At 42.6% G+C, this 22,863-nt stretch overlaps 1 protein-coding gene across 3 annotated transcripts in view; it reads right to left on the bottom strand.

Annotated features, from left to right (window-relative positions):
- Positions 1-22,863, bottom strand: part of LOC120953429 (phe13-bombesin receptor-like) — an 85,750-nt gene that overhangs the window by 32,892 nt on the left and 29,995 nt on the right. Inside the window, exons 1-2 of one of the 3 annotated variants that reach the window (XM_049610966.1) lie at positions 4,665-4,848; positions 3,416-3,846 (exon numbers count right to left, since the gene is read on the bottom strand). The exons of 1 other annotated variant lie outside the window; for it this stretch is intronic. The gene's annotated coding sequence lies outside the window, so the exon portion shown is untranslated. Of the gene's footprint in view, positions 1-3,415; positions 3,847-4,664; positions 4,849-22,863 lie in introns of those variants that run through there. One more of the 3 variants, XM_040373338.2, reaches the window with a different exon arrangement.

Here is a 22,863-nt window from a genome sequence, read left to right as displayed (position 1 = left end):
CAACCTCCGTAAATAAATACAGTGCATCCTTGTTTTCTTCCAACAATAGTTATCTCATAAAATATGAAAAAAAGAATCCCACTTTTCTATTCTTATTCTATTTTTAATTCTAAAATGACTAACAATAATCGACAATATTAATAATTAGTGATCGTGTTACTGAATTAGATTTGCTCGTTATGTCAAACAATCGTTCACTTCAGTAGGACTCGTAAAAACCTCCGGTAGCGGTATGAAAACTTAGCTAGGCATAATGAATTGAAATTGATTCCAATGACCAGCAATGAGGACATATATTTGCCCAACGTACACCATGCTGTGCAACAACAAAATCCCTTTCAGCGAATGATTTGAGTGTAACGAAAAGGGAGTGCAATTTTCAACAATGCGGAAACGCGCAGCAACCGCTCTGAGCCAAGCCGAAGGTTACAAAATAAGCGATGAGCGTCGTGTCGTGTGGTGCAAGCAGTCAATCGAATTACCAATTTACGCGAAATTGCATCACCGTAGTGCATCCCATTTTTATGGCACGTTTTATTGGTCCGACAAACGTATGTCAAATTGTAAGCGTCCAGCGGTGCACCAAGCGCATCAAGCTCGATACCATGGAAACGCGAGCGTTAGCGATGAGTTGTGTCCCAATAGCAAGTACAGTGAAATCTCTCTAAGCTGATTATTCAAGGGACCGTCAGTTTATAGAGATATTCAAGGTCCGTGAAAGAGAACAGGTCGAAGCGTTTAGAGTAAATTGACAGAAAGCCATGGGAAAATTTTGACAGTTAAAGTGAACATTGTTTATGTTTAGCGATGGACGTTGCTATGGAGTGAATGAGAGTTTTGCTCAGCATTTTGCACTCATTTCCTTTTAGAATATTATCAGAATTAGAATCCAATTAGAATATTACATGACTGATACAATCCAAAGATCTCATTTATCATTCGTGCCCGGGCTATAAGCAAAGGACGGTGTGCATATTGTACCAGTGTGTGCCGATTGAATGTTTCATTTTACTCTCAGTGTTTAATTGAAAGTAAATAGGACTTCTTTTACCCAGTTGGAACATGTACTGTGCTGTTTTATGCCTGTTAAATCAAAGTCTATATAGCTGTATATCAAAGCTTCATATCAAAGTCTATATAGCTGTATCTTAGATTGAGCATATCGATGTCTATACAATACAGAGGTCGATGCATGGCTCGATTTTAGTCCACCATTTTCAAAGTTTGTCAGTTAGATGTAAAAGTATTTACAAACATTTCCACACAACCAAACACTTTTTAGGGCCAATTGTGCATTTTCTGCACAAAACCTAGTGTGTAAATATACATTTTCTTTTTGATGTACGTGGTATGGAGTAGTTTTTTTCAAAAATTCATCACTTAAAAATGACCACAATCAGAAATCTAGCCTCTTAGCTTTGGTCCTCTTGAACTGCACATGATTTCGTTCTAATTTTGGGCACTGGTCTTGTTATAATCGATAATTACACTAGACTTATTTCTATTCTTGATATATGACAACTTTTTTAAGCACAAAATTATGAACAAAAGTTGGAAAATTGACCAAAAATCCAACCAGCCCACTGCATGCTCTACAACTAAAATATTAATGTATGCTGCTGAATTGCTCCTGCGATATTGAAGCTTTTTCATTTAACTGTCAAAACTTATTCACGCTTTTTGATTAAATGTTCTGGATAACTTGACCTCTGCATTATATAGACATTACTTCATATGACCAACATATGTGCGAACTGTCATGCAAAATTGTTCTTAGATAATTTAGGTTGCTAAATCCCATATGTAGCTTAGAGAATATTCACCTTAGGGAGATATCTTGAAGAGACGTAAAATGGCTAATATGACGGGATCGTCAAAAAGCTCATCTTCAAGAAAGAATTCATCAAGAAGATACTTCATCGTAGAGGGATTTCACTGTATTACAATTTATTATTTAACCAACTTTCAATTAGCTTCAGCCCACCCCCAATCACCAATGCGATATAAAGACCTGCTACGGACAGGGTAGGGCACAGTGCAGTACGCAATGCACTGTTCCCACTACAACTTAGAGCAAGACGGTGAGAGCGACCGATTTGGATTTAAGAAAAAAGCAGCATCCATACGGCCCCGATAAGAGTTATGGTCCAACGCTGAAAGCTCGACTGGAAGTGCTAACGAATCCTAGCAAAAGCATAAAACTTCGCTGTACGCTATGTGCATTGTGCCGCTTCACAGTGCTTCATCGAAATCGCTGCGCGTAGATTATGCAGGTGCAGGCGACAGAACGGTTGTCATTGGTTCGCGTAGCAGCGCCCGGTTCCAACGTCGAGTTCGGTAAGTTAGTTTCATTTTATCGCCACGATAATAAGATGAACTACATTTTTTCCGAGACCGGGGGAAAATTTATTGCACGACAAGAAGCACGGTAGTGGACGATTCCGGGAAGAGGAATACCGCCAAGCGTCAGCGTCCCGGCACCGGTTCAATTAGTAACGATGGAAACTTTCTCAGCCTGGTTGGCGTTGGCACGCGTTGCAAAAAAAAAAACGAACGTTTGCTGCACGTGATTGGGAGAAAAGCAAGGAAAAGTGCTTGCAACGAGTTAAATATAACGAAAGCGCTTTCAAAGTAGCGTATCGTATGACGGGTACGATCATAGCAATGAATGGACGAAGGTAGTTGCAAGGTTGTTGAGCATAAGTAATTTGAATCACGCAAAGTTCTCCGAAAAAAGGGTAATAACACCTTCCTGTTGGGACGCAAACAAAGTTTTTGGCGAATAATTACAAAGACAACAAGCTGGTATCTTGGAAGGAGTGTCATTCTGGCATGCACAATATTAATGTTCTCAAGTGAATAATGGAGTGATCAACAAACAAGCAACCGTTTCTTACGAACTCATTTGCGCACACACAACACTTGCTTGAGGAACAGCAGTTTTTTATGAAGTCTTCCGAAGAATATTTGGATCCAAGATGGTAATATTAACCTTCCTTTTTCAGTGGAACGTTTCTAACAACCAACCGCTTTTCGCTGCGGTTAACATTTCGGCACAAAAGACGAAGAAATCACAAAACCACCGCGATTCTTGTTAGTACATTAGGGGTGGGGGTGCCATGTAGGCCGTAAAGTGATTATCGCCCAAAATTATGCGGCGACAAAGACGACGGGGCAAGTAAATACATTACGGAGACGCTTGCTCTTACGTGTTCCAAGTACGCTTATAATGTCTGTCACATTACGTTGACGTGGGTGCCGCTAATGAATGTGGTTAATTCTGATAGGAGGATCCTTCCTATTCTGATCAGATTTTCCTCGTTCCCACGCGTTGATCGGTTTTTGTTAACGGTTCCTGGAGGATGCCGTCCAAATCGGTGACGGTGGTTTCAAGCACAATTTCGATGTTACTTACCGCCCATGCACGAACCGATGAGCAAACAAACTTTATCTTTGTTCTTGGGCGTTTCGTTGCGCTCGAACCACGACGTTGGCTCTCAGGAGTGGTTGTTTTCAAGTAATTTTAATTCCTGTAACACCGCTACTGCTTTAGAAAGCGTTTCTTTCCTTTTAAATTTCACAATAATTTTATCTACCAAAGCACATGACATTAACAACACAGCCACGCTACAACCAGTGCACAATAATATTTAAAGTGTTACACAGCGCTACACACACAAACACATACACTATCGAATCATCACAGCACGTTAACATTCTTGCTTCTTGAACGAGTCGCACAAATCGTATTCCTATTCATATCACTTGTAATAATTTTTTCGCCTTGACATTTATCACTGTGCCGGCTGGTCGGCACTTTATCATTCGGCGTGAAAACGAATGGCACTGCAACGTGCGATAGGAGATACACACAAGCCAAACCAAAATAAAAAAAATAAAATAGCAGATCATTCAGTATTCCATCGGCATGAGCTCCTCCCGAAAGATGTTTTGTCAACAGCAAAAGCTTACACGCTTCAGGCTGAAGTGAAGCATAATTTTCCACTCAATTTCCACCGGCTGACGCTGTCTCGTTGGAAGAGTAAGTAATTAATGGTAGCCACCGGTGGAGATCGTAACAGTCGTACTCGCCCGATGATAAAACATGAACCGTAATAAGTTAGAGAACTTTTTCACTAACAACGGACCGCACAATACCTTCGCTTGGAAGCGGTCGTATCTTCACACAGAGCACCAGCACTCAATCACTACTCAATTTACCAGGACGAAAGTGTTCGCCGGGAACGATACTTCGTCAGTCAGAGTGATAAATTCTATCACTTGCACGATGAATGGAACAATTTGCCAAACAGTAGGCACTGAAATTGAGCGACCGGTAGACACCACCAACAACAAAAACCAACTCCACTAGACACAAGAGTTACACTTTACACGCATCATCTTCAACACACCAGGCGGCTCCATCGGCTACGAATCTGGCAGCGTGGACAACACGCGTAGGACGCCGCTGGTTAGCTTGGACGATGAATCAACGCACACCAGATGAATGGCAGCCCGTACGTTCGACAGATTGGAAACGATGTCGCCACTTATCGCCACTTTAGCGCGAACAAAATCACGTGGCATCAAATGCTTACTTGCGTGGGCGTTACACTGCACAACGGATGAGAATGGTAGGTTACACAGCCGTACCAGTTGCCTACCAATTTAAATTTCCTGGATGGTGCTGACCGATGGGCTTACCAGCGAGAGCTTCACACGCGGGAGCACGATATTCGGACACGTTCTGCTCTCGGCGACGGTTTGTTTGAAACAAGTTGCGATACCGACGGCGTTAGAGTGGCGATACATGGCGCTTAGTCGTGCAACATGTACCGCTACACAGTGCGTCGATGCTTTGGCGCTGGATGGACATAAATGGGAAATATGTTCAATTTTGTCTATTTTAAATATTTTTCCTATACAAGTAAGATTGACGTTATTTAAGTTTTCCTCATGTTGTTTGCTTTAAAAGCTTACAAAGTTGACAAACTAACGATACAATATACGATTATCGCTACTTTTCTCAGTATTTATGGCTGAGCCGAAAAGTATAAAACCATTTTTTTTGTTTTCACAATTCATTTGCAATTTGAAAAAAAGGCTCCTTTTATTTTAATTTTAGTCTAATAGTAAACCTAGTAAAGTTAAAGCAAGACAACATTGAAGTGTGAATGATATTTAGTACACAATTTAAATTTCAAACGGTTTTCTATCGTGAACATCTATCTATATATATAAAAATCTCGTGTCACGGTGTTTGTCGCGAGCAAACTCCGAAACGGCTGGATCATTTTCAACGAAACTTTGCACACACCTTATGGTGGTATGAGAATAGGTTTTAAGACTCACATCATTTTCAGAAGTTGCACTAAACTTAATTTATAAGCAATTTTCTAACTCCCATACAAAGGACATCATTGTTGTTGTTGTATACAGCACTTTGACAGTCGGTGTGAAGCGCGGTTTACACTCGGTGTAAGGTGCGGTTTACACTCGCTGTGAAATGCCTAGCGGTTTACGATGCTGTCACAAATATCCATAATGACAAAACAGAGATGGAGTACTTTAGTTTGGGAATAATGAATTAAAAAATACATGCTATTTCGCTTTGTCCTATTTGCTGTTTGATGTTCCAAAACGAACAAATATGCTTGCTTTAATAATTGTAACATAAACATGTTTGGTTACTGATGTTAAACTCGCAAGTGTAAACAAAGCAAAGCGGTTGTAGTGCCGGATAAGTAATTTGCAACTTCAAATACTTAATCGGCAACTAATAAAATGTGGTGTAAAACTAGGTTTACCGGGCCAGCTAGTTACAGTATATAATATTTACACCACAGTCAAATGACAGCTCCACAGTATGCTAGCAAAACTTCCCTATTCTGTTGCAACACTCCATTATATGATTGAAAACCTTCACGGAATGCTTGCACGATTCCACTACCCGTTCGAAACATTCCTTTAACCCAGGGGTCTCCAAACTACGGCCCGCGGTCCGCATGCGGCCCTCAAGAGCTTATAATGCGGCCCACGATGACTTTGCCAGAGTTAATAAAAATATTACGTTATTATGAATTTTTAAAATTAAAATGTATTTTTTACTTTTCTTAGAAAAAAATCAAGCTTTAGTAACACGAAACTGTACAAGTATCGTTGGTATTTTATTATAAAAACGAGATTTAAACGTTCACTCCTCAGTTAAAAGAAGCGTCAAATGGCCATCAACATAGTTATTTTTGAAGCAATGCGGCCCGCGAGCTGAAAAGTTTGGAGGCCCCTGCTTTAACCGATTGAACTATTCCATAATATGACTGTAATCCAGTAACCCTGTATTCGCAAAATTTCTCGTTAGAGTTAGTTAAAGACAGGTTTATTGTTTTTTGATTAAGACTCGAAAAAAATGTTTACTGGATTCAGAGGAGTTCAAAATATGACAAAAACTATTGCATACATTGCAAAATTGGATTAAAACACACACGAATAAATAGAAATGAGAAAACCTGAATGAGACAAACTGAGAACTTGATACGCACAATTCACTAATCATAAAGCTTAGAATATTTGTATCTGCAGAATATGTTCCCAAACTATACCATAGTACGAAATATCGTAACTTGTCACGCGACGTTAGACAAAAACCGGTTGAAATGTTGCATCTGGTCGCTTGCTTGTCAATCGAACTGGTATTCTACCCGGCTCCGAAGACGATCGTTAGGTTCCTCTAAACTTGTCATCCTCTTAAAGTGCTACGTTTCCCCTCTTTGATCAATGTATTTTTATACTCCCTTCACTAATCAATGTGTGTGTTTTAGTTTAGAAAACGACTGTTGCTCCCCTATGGCGTTTTTCGTGGTATGCTCCATTAATCCGTCATTTGATTCTCCCTGCTCTACAATTTGCAGCCATCCTCCCCTTTTCCTACCAAAAACTCTCAACCGAAGTAGCGCGAACGGGACGGCTAGCAAACAACTTGTCGATCAACTGTCAAATCATGTGCTAATGTGGGTGACAAATCAATCTGGGCAACGGCGAATCGATCAACCTTCGAAATTATGCTCCGAAAAGTCTGTCTGCGCTGGTCTGTCTTAGCGTGCCGAGTACGATCGATTGTTGATTTCGGCGGCAGATTGGATTTTGTGGAAAGCACCATCCTATTTTACGAGGAATTCGTTTTCTTTCGCGCTTCAAATCTTTAACCGTTCTTTCGTTTACGGTGGTTAGGGAGCTTGTTTGCTTTTCAGTTTTGGTAAAGTATATATCGAAAGGTTGACGTTTTGCTCTATCCACCCTACCTATCTCGTCCTCTCACAGACACACCCACCAGCTTGTGTGGGAGTCTCGGTTGTAAGACATCTACACCACGCTGTTATTTATGTGTTTATGCTACATTCAAAGTGCAAATGGCTGAGAAAATAGTTTTCCTTCAGCTAAAATAGCGTTCAGCGCCAACAGAATAGGGACAAGCGTGGCAGTAGGACGAGCAGTTTATTGTTCGTCTTATTGCACGTACGCACGGTGGCGCAGTGCCCCAAGACACAAAGAAAATACCGCCAGGAAATCGTTTACTGAAGTGTGACAGAAATGGTTTTGTTGTTTTTCCACATTTGTAATGTTTAATATCATCGCTGTTGCCGCAATGCTGTGCCTATTCGTTTCGACACCTTTAACAAGAGGGGCTAGAAACTGGAATTTTATCACGCCAAAACTCAACCCCAAATCATCTTCCATTTATCAAGGTTGACTGTTCTGGCAAGTCTGCAAACAATAGCCGCACAGCAGCCGGTTTCGCAGAACACCATATCCCCCGAAGGGCATAATTCACCGATACTGGGCCTTTGAATGTGATATTAATTAGATAATGATATATTGTCCACGATACCATGGGAGGAAGTAGCACCTAGCACCAGAGCACCACTAACGATAGCGAAAGCAAACCCCTCTGAAGAAACGCACGAGGAAGGCCGGAAGAAGGCCTTCTTAAAAACATCGTTTGTCCAAAACCATTCAACCGAGATGCTAAACACCATGCCAAGCGCTGTAATTTAGGAATTTTTGGCAGTTGGTCGTTGAATATTTATCGCACAAAAGCGTGTCTATGTGCCTTGCTGCTCTTTGTGTAATCGATGCCTGTTGAGCAGTGGTGGTGCAAAAGTTTCGCTCATCCTCTCGCTCGAATCCTATTAAATCGAGCCAGCCACGAAAACGCGAGCCACATTTGTTAATGTACTGAGTGGCTTTCGAGATGGCGCTGTGTACCACAGGGTGTACTGCTTGGACAATTCAGACTTCGAATGAATTCGATAAACTTTGCCCTTTTTGGAGAAAGTTTGTTCAGTACGGGGAATGATGCTTCATACGGAACACAATGGCTTTCATCTAAATGTGTACTTATCTATTTTGAAGGGAACAAGGGCACAAACAAGGGACCCAAATGTACGGCAACTTTGGCAACCAAGCGAGTCAATGTGACTTCAACGAACGGAGGTTAAATTTTGTTTAAAAAGCTTGCCTAGAATTGTGTGGTACATTTTTTTCCCGCGTTGATAAAACGATAAAAGAAGCGAATGCCTTCGTAATGTTGATTAAATCCTCGAAAACATGAACAGCACACTACTCGAATGCTTTGGTCTCGAATGGAAGCGATCTAATCTGCCGTTTTCAGAACCGTTTACCATTTGTTTTGTTCGGGGAAAACGCAATCCCACCCAGCCCGGTTTTCCACGACCTGGCGCCGTCCGTCGTCGTTTAGCAGCTTTGTTTTAATTTCCAAACGCTTCGCCCCACAACCACAATTGACCATCCGGTGCCAAAGTGCGGCTATGTCAGAGATTAGTGTTGCCAATAAAGCCGGCACTTCCTCGGGCCCGAAACTGAACCGGAAAGACATGATTAAAAACATTAGCGAACAAACGATTATCCCTGTCGGTGCGCGGCCGTGCGTTCATGATCGCTTATCAGTTTTATGCTTTGCCATCCGCTATCAGAAAGTTGGTTTTTCCAACTCTCGGTTCTCTCGAGAAAAGTCTCGATTCTCTTTCAATCCCCCGCGGAATAACATCGTGCCGGTCATCAGACAAAACGATACCGGCAGCGTTCTGTCACCGGGGGTGCTTGATGCGGGAGAGGTTTTTCTTTATATTGTGCCTCTGGCGGTGCCCATCACCTTGTTGCACCTACTGCAATGCCCATGCTGGTGGCGGCGGCGGCGTTTGGGCGCCTCGTTTGGGTAATGCGGCAACGGCTGACGGGCTCGCGCTGAGAAGCTGAACTGAAAACGAGCTAACAAAACTAAATTTCCTGCCACAGGAAGTGCGATGGGAAGGTTCCGGCCGGCCTCCCTAACGATTCGATTAGGTGTGTGTGTGTGTCTGCCTCTACCTGAAAGCCTGCTTTATAATCTAGCCCTAGGCTAATGCCCAGCCACAACCAAAGCGCCCATCTTGGGTGTGACAGTTGGGTGAAAAATTAACTTCCAACGAGGTTCGACGAGGTTATTGAATCGTCTGCGAACCCTGAGAAGCATGATAATAATCGACACCATCCAGACCCTGCCGGTAACATCCGAGAAAAGTGGTTGAGTTTCAAAGAACTCTGTCAAGTATGTATGCTTGGGAAGGAGGAGGCTATAAAAACTCTTCCACAGATAAAGAAGGTGCATGCTACAGGCAGGTAAAAACAATAGGTTCTGCCGGCTGGTTGTAACATCATCGTGGTTCAAACGGTTCACGATAACGCCCCGCAACAGAGCAATACAATCTCTCGGTTTCTCGGGTATGAGGGCAAAAACTTTTGCTCCACAGCACACGACGCGCTTCGCGGAAAGGATACACAAAGTATCGATTTCGCTACATCAAAAACTAATTTTATGCCTTGCCTGTGCCTTGGGGGCTGAGCGCGGGGAAAGTCTTTTTTTCCATTCCTGGGCGCGCGATGTGCAGAAATAATGCTGCTGCTGCGTTGTCCATCCGTATCCATCCCGCCGCATTTCACAGCGCATTTCAGGGGAAATTCAGCAGCGAGCGCAAGAACGCACGGCAACGCGCACTTTTTATGTTTCGCTGCTAATACTGGAAGCATGAAATTTAAATTCTGTATTTGTCGAACCAGATGCGGCTGCTAGCGAGCTAAGCGAGAGGGCGGCGCGCGCGCGTCCGGTCGACGGCATTCGCCTTTTTGGCCGGATGATCTTCCGTTTGTTCTGTGTTTTTCACTTTTTTCTTGTTCTTTTGTTGTTGTTTTTTGTACGAAATAGGGTGATGCGGAATGTTTTTGCGCTTATGTAGCCGGTGTGTGCGTGTCCACGAGCAGAAGGAAAATTGATGGATGGTTGAAGTTATGCGGAACTTGATTGAGTAGCGCCTGCTCCCCTCGGTTTAGAGTTTAATTTTGCCGGTATGGTATTTGGTTTCCCCGAAGGAATGAAGATTCAGTTCTGGGCAGCACACGCAACGGGGAAAAGCGCAAGGGCATCCTTCTTTCATGAATTATGAATTTATGCATATTGTTGAAAAGTGTAGTTTAAGCAGAGGAGAAAACTGTGTGTCTCCGAAATGGTGATTTTTTATTATTTTTTGGTGTAATTATTGCGTTTACAATGCTTAAGCGAATGTTTCCAGCATCGCACACAAGATGACTAATTGCGCTTGGGGCGTGAAACCAATTTGGCGGAATGTTATCCTCATCGGAAAAACGACTTTTTTTTATATTTTCTTACCGATCATGTTTCCGTCCGCTTGAAATTAAATTCGCCCATAAAACCGTTAAATTCCAACTTTTTAACATGCAATCGAGAGATGTTTCAATAGCTTTTTTTTGTATTTAATATGTTTGGTTACTGAATTTAATTAATTTTGCAATATGCTACACAAAACGAAACAAATTCTTAAGCATTTGCAATAGCACAGCATTATTATTCTAAGTTTTGCTCTGAACAAGAGGATTTTCGGGTGCACCGATTGATAAATAAACAGGTGAACAACAAGGTTGCAAGCATTTAGCGATTTAGAGACGGGTAATCTCGTGGTACAATCGTCAGTTCATTTATGTCATGGGTTCAATCGCCGTATGGGCCGTGCCTTCTTATGTAGGACTGATTATGGGTATTCAATAATTTACTGAAAGCCAAGCCCACAACCCAATTGACATTTTCGAGCACGAATAACCGGGAATTCGAGCAAATTCCCTTAAACTGGAGCCTTAAACTTCCCTTAAACTGCACTAGTTTAAGGGAATTTAGAAAAAGGCCTCTAAAATCAACTATGATGCGGCTTTTTCGTTGTTTTCTTTTAGATTCGTTCGGAAATGATGTTTCCTATCGTTATAGTTGATCATATAGCCATTTTATACATATATAATATCGATTTTTTATACAATAATATCACACAAAATTTGCTTTTGTTTTTTCATAAAAAATAAAAGCTACGAATGTAAAATGAGCTCGACGGCATCGTCAATCGATGTTAAAAAGTCTAATTTACGAACTCACCAAATCTTAGCGCTTTCAACTCAGTCGATCACACACAAATCTATAAATTCAGGCGTATCGAGTACTAATCGAGCAGATATGGGAAAACAATTTCGAGCAAATGTCACTTGGGAAGTCACAACCAAGCCACACAATACATATAAAATAATCATATTAATATTGATATTAAAATGAAAAGTACAAGAATATAATTCATCCAATTTCAAATTAACTACAGGGAAACCTGAAATTTCACTTTTTTCAAGAGACAAGAGACTTTTGTTTTTAATTGTATTTTTTTCCTAGTGCTTTTGATACTAACATAGGGGCCCTTCACGATTCTAGTCAGTTTTTTGTATGGAGTTTGACAGTTGAAGGCTGAAACACTCCATACAAAACCACACATAAAACTAGCTTGCAATTTTCAGTCTAGATTATTCTAGCCTCAAAGGTAGATTTTGGATTCGAGTACCTGCTCGAAAAATGGCAAAACAAGGTGGTGTTTACATTTATCCCAAGGTGCATTAAAGAGATCTGGTGATGGAATCCAGAATCAAAATGTATGTAATCCAGGTGGTATATAAAACATTCTTAAAATCTTCATTCAGAAGAAGAAGCGATAAAAATCAGCCTTCTAAATTCATACACCTTGGGATAAGCTCATCTCCCAAGTGACATTTGCTCGAAATTGTTTTCCCATATCTGCTCGATTAGTACTCGATACGCTTAAAATTGTTGATTTGCGTGTCATCAAGCGTGTTGAAAGCGCCAAGATTTGGTGTGTTCGTAAATTAGACGACTCTATTGATGGACGACGCCGTCGAGCTCATTTTTCATTCATAGCTATGGTTTTTAGATGAGAAACAAAAGTTAATTTTGTGTGACGTTATTCTATAAAAAATGGGTATTATTTAAATATAAAATGGGAGCATTACCAACTATAACGATAGGAAACATCATTTCCGATGCGAATCTAGAAGAAAGTAGCAAAAAAGACGCATCATAGTTGATTTTAAAGGATTTTTTTCTGAATTCCCTTAAACCGGTGCAGTTTAAATGAAATTTAGGCTCCAGTTTAAGGGAAATTGCTCGAATTTCCGATTATTCGTGCTCAAAAATGTCAATTGGGCTGTGTGTTATACCCACTTAGATAGCTGCTCGAAAACTGCTTTACAATGCAAACAGCTGACAGGCTGAAATTTCAGCCTATCAAATTAAAACGGAAAGGACCCCATAGTTATCAACAACTTCTGTCCTTTTGTTTCGTGAGTTGCAGGAATATAAACTATGATTAGTAAAGTAAACAAAGTAATAAAGAAAATGGACTTAAAACGCTTAAAAGATCCAAACTAATTCAGAATTATAGCGAGTTTTCTCTCCGTGTAGAGTTTTCTCTGTTATTCAGGTTTTACTGTTTAACTTCTGCTCGTAAATGACTCCCTCCGAACGATGGCAACACAACACATTGTATATTAATAATTAAATAATTACATCAATATGGCTCTCAACAAACAGGGTAGCAATTCATAAGAAAATGGCAGTCGAATGGCTTCGATGCCATAACCCGCAACGATTGCGGAGTGCTCTCTCACACCACCATAAGGGTGAATCATCCACCGCATAATGGGTTAAATTTTCTTCCATAATCGTCCACTTGCTCGGGTTCAACCGATACAAAACCCCGGACCATCGGTTTGGCATGCTGGCAGGAGTCGCTTCCACTGCCTCGTTACGAGCAACAAAGTAGAAAAAGCAGATGGAAGGGGTTTTTTTTGTGTAGTCGTTGTGCCTTTTACACTTTGCAGGCGCCCAGTCCGCCTGGGTAGAGATGAAATCGATGATGGGCAAATGGCATCACTGTGGGGCACTCAGTGCCCGAAGCAATTCACGGTGCGAAAAGAAACGACCCCAAACGGGACACGGTCATGGCCGCCGGTTCATGACCTGTGTACCACCGGCGTACGAGCGTTCGTTCAAATCATGCATGACCATCGGAACAGAAAGTGACCTATTCAGGGGGGGTGCGCGCGCGCACTCAAAGTAGAGAGTTAAGCATAACGGGTACTCCCCGACCGGCGAGATAGATTATCGCGCTCCGTTGGGAATGGTGGGATGGTCTCTTCAAAACAACAACCATAAAAATAGGGAAAGAAAGCGGTATGCCGGGCCACATTAAAGATCGTGACTTGACAGGGGCCGGTTTTGCTGCCGGTTTCGTGTGCGGAGGTGTGTCTCGGCCCGATCTAAACCTTGGGTGCACAGAATTCTTCCCCATCGATACGTCGAGATATGAAAATTTCGACTGTAAGCGCAACCGAGCCGCAACCGTTAAATTTGCAGATTCAAACGCCAACCGCCAGCGCGTCTTGTATGAGCTGAGAAAAGCAATTAAAAATAACGGATTTGCGATAAAGGAAGGAAGGAATGTCGGCTTTTAGGCTCGCAGCGGCTCGAAGGATATGTTGTAAGCGATAGCCTCGGGGCGCATTGCTTCCGAGCCGAGGGCCGCGTGTGTCTTAATTGATTAATGGTAAGATCGTGGATCAGAGTGATATGCGGTTCACGATTTGCAAAGAGCGAGAACGGTTGCTTTCGGTCAAATTACTATCATTTGGGGGTTTGGCGATTGTGCGCGTACGCCAAACACCAATTTCACGAACCGTTGCCCCGACATCTTCTGGAGTAAGACGATTCTGTTCGTAGGTTACACAATCGGAAACAAGAAAAAATCATTCTAATTGGATTTTAGCACCAAAAGTGAACCATAACGTGCACAGTGGTAGAGGCGTCTTGCGTCCAGGACCATCACTGAAGCGTATGTTTTTCATGGTTTAGCTGGGTGTGTGTGTGTGTGTGTTTGTTTAACGCGAGACCGTACATTGTAGCCAGCATCCCCTTCCAGGGCGCAAGGCGTTGAAAGGCGGGAAAGGTTCTACAGTTTGGGGGCGCTTTTCCACTGGCTGAAGATGGAAAACGCATTAGGCTAGTGGCTAGTGGGCGGTGACCCTTTCGCCCACCACCATTTCAGGCTAGGCCAAGCATTGAATCGATTTAATGCCTCGCATTTGCACAAACTAGCAATTAGGCATCGTCGCTGCTATCTTTCCTTTGGCACGATTAGATCGTTTTGGAACCCACATTCCTGGGAAGGGGTGTGCAGAGGCTGGCAAACAGGCAAAAATAGGCGAAAAGGAAACATGAGTACACTTGTACGAGGTACGAAAGATTATTGCAACCATAAAGATGGCAGTTAAAACGACAGACGGCAGAAGAAAAAAAAGGTCTTCCATTTAAATTCACCTGTTTTTGTGTGTGTTAAAATTACTGTGCTTTCGCGTGTGTTAATTGACTTTTATTACCTCATTACTTTTTATTATTTTCCTTAAGTATATTTCACTCTTTACTCTGAAGGTGGTAAGGAACAAAAGCTTCCCAGCACAGACCTGCGCTGATTGAAATGTGTTAAACAGCTTTTATCAAGCTAACAAAATCATGGCACGTCCCAGCTTATGGTAATGTAAAGATTTAGTATAACATCGACAAGTTGCTCACCCCTGCCATAGAACGGCAAACGGCGTACCCCAGAGGACAGGACAGGAAATTAAGAAGCCACACGTCCCTGCCCAGCACCACGAAGCGTAACCAAACCTAGCACACCATTAATTAATAGATCTGCACACGATAGTGATCAACGGTCCGACACGATCGCGAAGCAAGATTTCTACACCTTTAGCTTAGGCTACGGCCACCGAGGCCAGACCGAGGCCTAGGTAGAGCATGATGGAAAACAAACAAATAATTGCACGTGTCTGGGCTGCCCGTTTTCAAGCGGCTGGCAGTGTAGCATTGCTGTATCATACGCCGCTTCTTTTTGATAATAAATTTAAAACATGCCCATGCATCAATCCGGCAGCTCCGCACCGGAGCTCAACACAAAGCTGAGCTGGGAGCTCGATCATCGCCGTACCGGAATGGGTAGTAGGCGATGGTAGCATTGTGCCGCCCTAGCAAAGCTCATGTTGAGTCGGCACCGATTCCGATCGACACCGGGGACTGGAGCTGCTAACGGTTCAACGAACCAAACGCGCTCTGGAAGGGTCAATGAATTTTTCCACCACTTTTGCCCAGCTTTGCCTGTGCAGCGTCGATGTTCTTCGTTACTTCTTTTCAGTGGCAAAAGAAGCAAATGGCAGGAGCAGCAGCAACCGCACATATTAATGGCATAAAAATCAGTGATGATAATTATAATAACACCATTTATCTGATAATTGTGGGCTTGGTGGGACGGAGGAATGCAGAGTTGCCTGGTGGGCATGGCACCGCCTGGCTGTTGGCAAAATATGGCAGAATGAATTCCATTTCATTTCCCAAATGGAAACGCAACCATACGGTGAAAGAGTGGTTCGGCAAGCAGCGCCCACTGTCCGGCAGAGGAGCAGACGATGGTGGCGTGGTATTAGTTTTTCAGGCTGGCGCCACCCCCGTGGGAGGGGGGTTTAGGAGGGTTAAAAGAGAAACGAAGAGAGAGGGAAGGTTGCGGTAAATGGTCGCCAACGGGCTGGATCCCATCGGTTGGTTCAATCCTGTGCGATGTGCTTCACACGGCCGATGGGGTTTGTCGATTCTACATGGACGATTTTCTTCGGAAAAACTCTTCTCGTGAAATTGAATCCGAGAAGCTCATTTCACGCCACACCATTACTGGGATGGGGGCGTCGGATGAGGGGGTGGAGTGAATTATTTTGCAATTTTGCTTCTGCCCGTTCGAGCTTTGCAGTGCCTTTTTGAATATGTAGAGGAGGAAGACAGCAATTCCGAAGCAACCATATCGTAGGTTGTTCTTTGGCGGCCTTGTTTAGTCTGGTTTTCGATTTGCGTTTCCGCAGCCGTCCCAAAACCGGCCCGGATTGGGAGCGTCTACCGTTTGCAAACGGGTCAATTTTGATTGGGAGGGAGGCTGTTTTTTCCCTCTCGATTCTTGGCTGGTGTAGGCGCGTACCGATGTGCAGCAAAAAGCTTCCTCCGAATTGGACACGGTACTCGGCACCGCGGCTCATCGCTACACGCTCCCGGAATTGCACCACGCGTAAATGATGGCAGTAAAATTATTCCTTTGCATTTTTCACGATCGGCGTGTTACTTGCGTCGGTGCGTTGGTGGCGGCGGCGTTGGTGTTGGCATAAAGCATTCACCCTAGCAGACGCCGCGCGGATGTGTGTTCGGATCGTGCTCGAGGAAGATTGAATTTGGGATTGAATGGAGCAAACATTTTGCTCGGAGGAGGAGATTCGCCGAAAACGGAGCAAAGGGATTCGGGCCGTGTTTTCAAGGATGAGCACGTGTCTGGCAACGGTGGGTGATGGTACCAGCGGGTGATGGTTGTTGGAAAACCCGGTTATCTGTCCGGGTTTGGCCGCGGTGTTGATTTGATTTTTGATGAACGGTTCGGCAGAAACAGGCAGCGCCGCCAGAGCGATAATTGAAAACATTCACAGCATTTGAATTGTTCTTTGCAATGGCTGAAATATTGTTGTGGTAAAAATGATACACTTTTTCTCAGACAAAAACAAGCAACTTAAAAGAACAGCAGCAAAACAAGCTTCAATGGTAAACTATAAATAACATGTAACAAGTATTGTCAAATGCGAGATACTTCGCATTTGGGTTAGCAACATAACATTTACAAAGCCAATTTATGTGCTAATTACAGCATTAATAACAATACAATAAAAATTGAAAATGAAAAGGGAAAAGTCAAACAAAAATGTATCATTATGAACTTAATTGGAATAATAAAATAAAATATAAATATTTAAAAACTAGAGAAAATAATAAGAAACAGAAACAAAGTCATGAATAAATGCGGTATATATTATATTTAACAACGGAACGTGATAATTAGCTTTGCAAAGTAACATTTAAAACATTTTCACAGTTCTTAAGATTTTTTTTTATGATAATGCCATTGTGTCCAGTGCTGTAAAATGTCACTGTCGATATCATAAAAAAACTGACTGAAACAAAATCCATATCAGCGTCACGTACTCACTTATGATAATAAGAGATGATACTCAGAACGGTTGGTGTGGCTAATATATGCTCATGACATGTTTCCGACCATCGCTTGGTCAGTCACTATTTCACGACTTTTTTTTTTGCTGTGATCAGTTTTTCAAAATGTCATTGATATAGTCATGACAAATTCCGGCTGAAACAAAATCATCTCAGCGTCACGAGCTCTACTGTAATGATCAGAGCCGAGCCTAAAACAGTTGGTGCAACCATCACATGCTAGACATTGTGTGCAACCAACTCTTGGTCAATCACTTGGTCGCGACATTTTCAGTCAGAGCATGTTTTTTCGCTCTGTTTGACCCGACAGATAATCAAAACAGATAGAGGAAGAAAGCATGCTCATTTTGTTGCTAGAGCACACGCGCCAAGTATATTCCAAGAATGTCGTGATTATCGCCGACAACAATGTCGTGACCAAGTGAGTGACCAAAAGTTGGGTGCTAAACTAAATGTCACCAAGCATGTGATTGATTTTCGAACTGTTTGAGTATAGTCACTGATCATCTCAGTTTGATCTGATCTGGTTTGAGCATCGTTTCAGTCATGGGTGTTGATGACTGAAACAGTGGCATTTGGCAGCACTGTTCATAGCTAGAAAAAAAATCATGATTATGCTTGCGCCGGCATTAAGCTAAGCTTGTCAGTCAGAGCATCGCGTTGAACTCCAAAATTCACATGTCGTGTTCAGCATGTCATGACGCACTTTAATTGACTATCAGCAATGAGTATCAAGCTACCACGGATATGTTCATTGCTTTCGTTGGTAAAAATCTCGTGATGCTCATGACATTTTGCAGCACTGATTGTGTCATCCTTGAAATTTAAATGTCTTGTGTGCTATAATAAGCATTCAATATATCTCTAATAACACTGACCCAATACTTGCACAGAGCTCTGTAGCTCTGTAATTCGTTTTTCCATTTTTTTTTAACTTTTTGTAAAAGTATACAATTTGACCAAAATATTTTAAGACTATCCGAAAATTAAACGTAACGTTTTTTGTGTTGCCTAACAATGGAATACTTGACGAAAATATCAAAATAACTTGGGTAACACCAAACATATCAGCAGATTGATTAAAATCAGCTAACAAAAACAGAAAATTAGCCTCAATAGACATTCTGAAAACATCGCTTGAAAACGTTATAAAGTTGTTGGAACTTTACATATTGTTTAGCATCTCCAAACGAATTATTTCCAAAATAAATGCTATAGGAAATGATTCTTGAATAACAAAAGGAATAATAATGGAATAGCATTAATCTTAAATCAAATAAAAGAATAATGAACTTATCTAAAAGGACAGTTTTACTAAAGTGTACTCCAATACAATTTTAATTTGAAATCAGCTTTTCAGCGTATAGTTGAAAATGAAACGGTAAAAGCAATCAGCCAAACAAATCTCCAGTTGTTGATTTGATTCGAAATATCCCCATTACTTAGCGTAACCAGATAGCCAACTTCAAATTGAACCGTGCTATTCGGCAACGGTTGCACTTTGGCCAAACGGGCTAACTTATCCCACCTTGGCTGTAGTAAAAGGTTGCGCTTATTATTGCAAAAGCAACTTTTTTCCACCGCCGAGTCGAGTTATGGCAGTCAAGTGATGCGGATTACCTCGTTAGTGTTTTGTGTTGGCGAAAATATTGAAAAGTTTTTGTTCGCCCCAGCCCCATTGCTCCACGCTCACAGTTCGCGTGAATTTTCAGTTTCCCCAACAATAAAGTACATTTAATTAATGGCCAAAGTTGATTCGGCATTCGATTTTGTAACTTGCACAAACAGCCAAACAGCTAGCAAAGAACACAATCTCCATTTCGCCCTGTCCGTCCGCTTGTGTGCGGGGGTTGTGCAATAGATAAACCCCCTAGGTAAACTATTGGCAGCAGCAGGGAAGGGTACCTTGAGAATCATTATCACGGTGTAGGGTCACGGGACTAGCCGACGCAACAATTTTCCACTCTCGCAGCTCTTTTAGCGTTGGCGTTCGGGACTAGTTAAATTGGCAAAAGATTAACTGAAGAGGAGGTAGAACAGCTGATACGCCGCTCTAATATTACCGATGAATTTAGCAGCGAGGCAAGTGTGTCCGTGAATGTGGTTTGGTTCTTTTCGTTTTGTTTTAGTAATGAAAGCAACCTGTAACTCATCAATCATCGTTCGCAACGATGATGCTACTCCCTGGGGCGATGGAGAAAGAAGCATATCGTTTTGGGGTTCGCCTACCCACACGCTCGTGGTACACAATGAGGGGTATATATAATCGCGCGCGATGTTGCTCTTTTGCTCTTGCGTGGTGGTCAAAGGAGGGCTGACTGAAAGGGTGCCAAAAGAATGGCCCAGATTCCCATCTTAAGCCGGGTCCCATCTTTCATGACTTTCGGCCGCCGATGATGATGATAATGAAGCCTCCCAACCATTGCTTAAACTTTGTGTGGCAGTGGGGACGACCGGCGCACTAGTAGCGACGGGTGGCTAAATTAATCAAAACGTTAATGAATGTGTTTCAGGCACGATCTCACGGACCGACAGCGCGCTAGCTGGCGGAGCGAAATTTGGAAAACTGGCCAAAGGCGGATCGATTGTGGGCAAAGTTTTGCAGCAACCGGTGCCAGTAGTATCCTCCGCACTGCTTTGGGGCAGCTGACAAAATAATAGATTCTAATTAATACCTCCACCGTGCACCGCTGAACGATCGAGGTCGATCTGAAACCGTGGCCAGCTCGATTGAATTGTTGCGGCATCATTAGTTGGCTGCTGGGCGATGCTCCCCATGGCGGGTACGTACGGACGTGACAGAATAGTAGCGAACAATTATGCAGGGCTGAAGAAGAGATGCAATCACTTCGTGAACTTCTCTTGAAATGAACGCGCAGCAGGCGCAATTGGCAAAAGTGCTTTGTCTTTGGGTTAAAGTTTTCGCACCGCGCCAAACAGAAGCCCGTGATAAACGGATGGCAAAGAAACAAGACAAACCATTGCCACCGACACAATGACTGACCTTTGGTTGGAAAATTAAAAGCAGTGCAATGTTTTTCGCCTGTCCTTTTGTGTCGTGGCGAAAAAGGGAAAAGTACGGCTTACGCATTTTCCTCGTCGCACAGGAGACAGTGTGAGTTTGTTTTGCATGTAAATTAGTACAAACTAGCGGGGAGCGGCTTATAACTTTTTTGCTGGCCGTCTGCTGATCCAGCGATTGGGCTGTGTTAATGAGAAAGTTCTGCCATAGCCATAGTCCTAAGGTCCATTGCTGGTTCGGTCGTAATATTGGTGTTTTAAACGGTTGGATGGATCGACCCACTGATCCGCATGTAGGAAATCAGAGTGGAGGTTGAATTAGATACGGGAAAGTTTAGAAGTGGTGTTTTTTTTTGGGCGGTTTATTGTTATTTATATTGCATAACTTTGGTACGGCTTAAGCGAGTCAGAATTAGCAGTGCTTTGATTGCTTTAAATGATTTCAAATTCAGAACATGAAGGAAATTTATTGAATTATTGTACTGTCAAACTACAACGATAAAGCTGTTTGCTTAATGCAGAATTATTCGTTGACTGCTTTTACCCACACTTGAAGGAATTGGCTCTTTTAGGATGTCATAAAACAATAAACAGTAAGTCGAAATCAGAGGAAAGATTCATAAGCTCTTCGCGCTGTGTTGAATCCATACATTAACTAGCAGGATTTATGCCTTACACAGTGCTCTTAATTCAATTCCAAGACAGCAAAAGAGAAACGTGAAAATCGACATTTGGTGACCTTTAATACTAATTTAATAAAGTAATTTCATTCTAATTCTTGCGAGGTGTTTTTCAACATCTGATGTTGAACAATATCTGGTGAGTTGTTTAAGAATAATGCGGTAGATATTGGAAGCTGACCCGGAAAACCCTTTAATAAAACTAAATATAATACCTTTTATTTATGACTTTCGATGACTTCTTCGATTTAAGCGTAAAGGCCGGGCTACATTGATCGTACTCGCTGGTGTAATTTTGATTTTCACTAGCGCATCTGGCGGCAGCTGACCGAAGCATTTTGCCAAACAATTTGGAGCCGCTCCAGAAAATGCGTTATTTTTCCATGTTTTTTACTTTAACTGGACTGGAAAAGCTTTGTAATTGATAGATAAACATATTGTGCAGATATTTCAGCCATTTTCGGATTAAAAAACGGTGAAAAAATAACTTAAATTTGAGATCCGGCATGACCATTCCTTCGACGACCAAAAAAAGCTTCCACCAGCTTCCGCCAGATGCGCTAGTGAAAATCAGAATTACACTACGGAGTACGGTCAATGTAGCCCGGCCTTAAAGATCTACACGCTGGAACTATCAAGCCTACGCAAACTGGCAGTCATGTCTTCACTGCTACGGTTAAGCGTATTGTAGGAGCTGGCGCAGCTCTGGTCAAAGGTGTCTTAAGGTGTTTGCAAACTCATTTCACTCCGCCCACCTTACCCCACCCAAAATCGCAAGCAATTTCGAACAATTACTTTAACCATGCGAACACAAGTGAACACTTAACCACTCCAAAATGACTCTCACTTGTTAAAGCATACCGAACAAAGCGATAAGATGACTCATTTCTCAGAGCAAAACAGCTTCGAGGGTATGCATCTTCCGCCTCTCTCCTGTTCACCCTCCCAATCCACCGGTTTAGCACTGGCAGCGCTCATAACATCAAACGGTATCAACTTTTTCCTCAACGCCCCCGAAGGTAAATTTACCCGAAAAGTAACAACAACCGTGTTCCGTGTGCCGAACTGTGTTGGTTCGGTGCAAGAATGCTCGCGGAGGACGGATTACTCCTCGCCTTTCAGCACGCAGTTCGTCGTCCTTCGCTGGTGGATTTTGTGTGAACAACTTTATATTCTGGTCCGTGTATGGTCGCTTAGCCACCGTGTTGTGTACGCGCAGCGTCCTCCGTGCCCGTGGGCAGCTTTCATAGACGGTTACGTTAACTGAGAGCTTAAGGAAGTTGGAATGGAGCGTATACTACCAACCCCCATTGAACCGAACGACCGTCCATCCAGGCAGTGAACGTTAAGGTGTGCGATAACAACCTGTCCTGTGTGCTGAGCCTCGCCGGAACGACCGAACGACACAGCTTCCAAAGCCTGCTGGAATTGGTGGTGGGAAGGGATGTACCAGAACGTAGCCCATTCGCTAGATATGCGCTCGAGAGGTTGTGAACCACGGCAGAACACTATTGCTTCCGGTCGTTGGCTAGGCCGCAAAAATCGATCCACCTCTGGGTACGTATCCGGATAGTATCGGGCATTGATAGGGCGTATTATTTATTTTTCCTGTGAATTTGA

Source organism: Anopheles coluzzii, chromosome 2 (genome assembly GCF_943734685.1).
Source record: "Anopheles coluzzii chromosome 2, AcolN3, whole genome shotgun sequence".
Taxonomy (NCBI): domain Eukaryota; kingdom Metazoa; phylum Arthropoda; class Insecta; order Diptera; family Culicidae; genus Anopheles; species Anopheles coluzzii.
The sequence above is the reverse complement of the archived record's forward strand: the minus strand, read 5'-3'. Positions and strand labels throughout refer to the sequence as shown.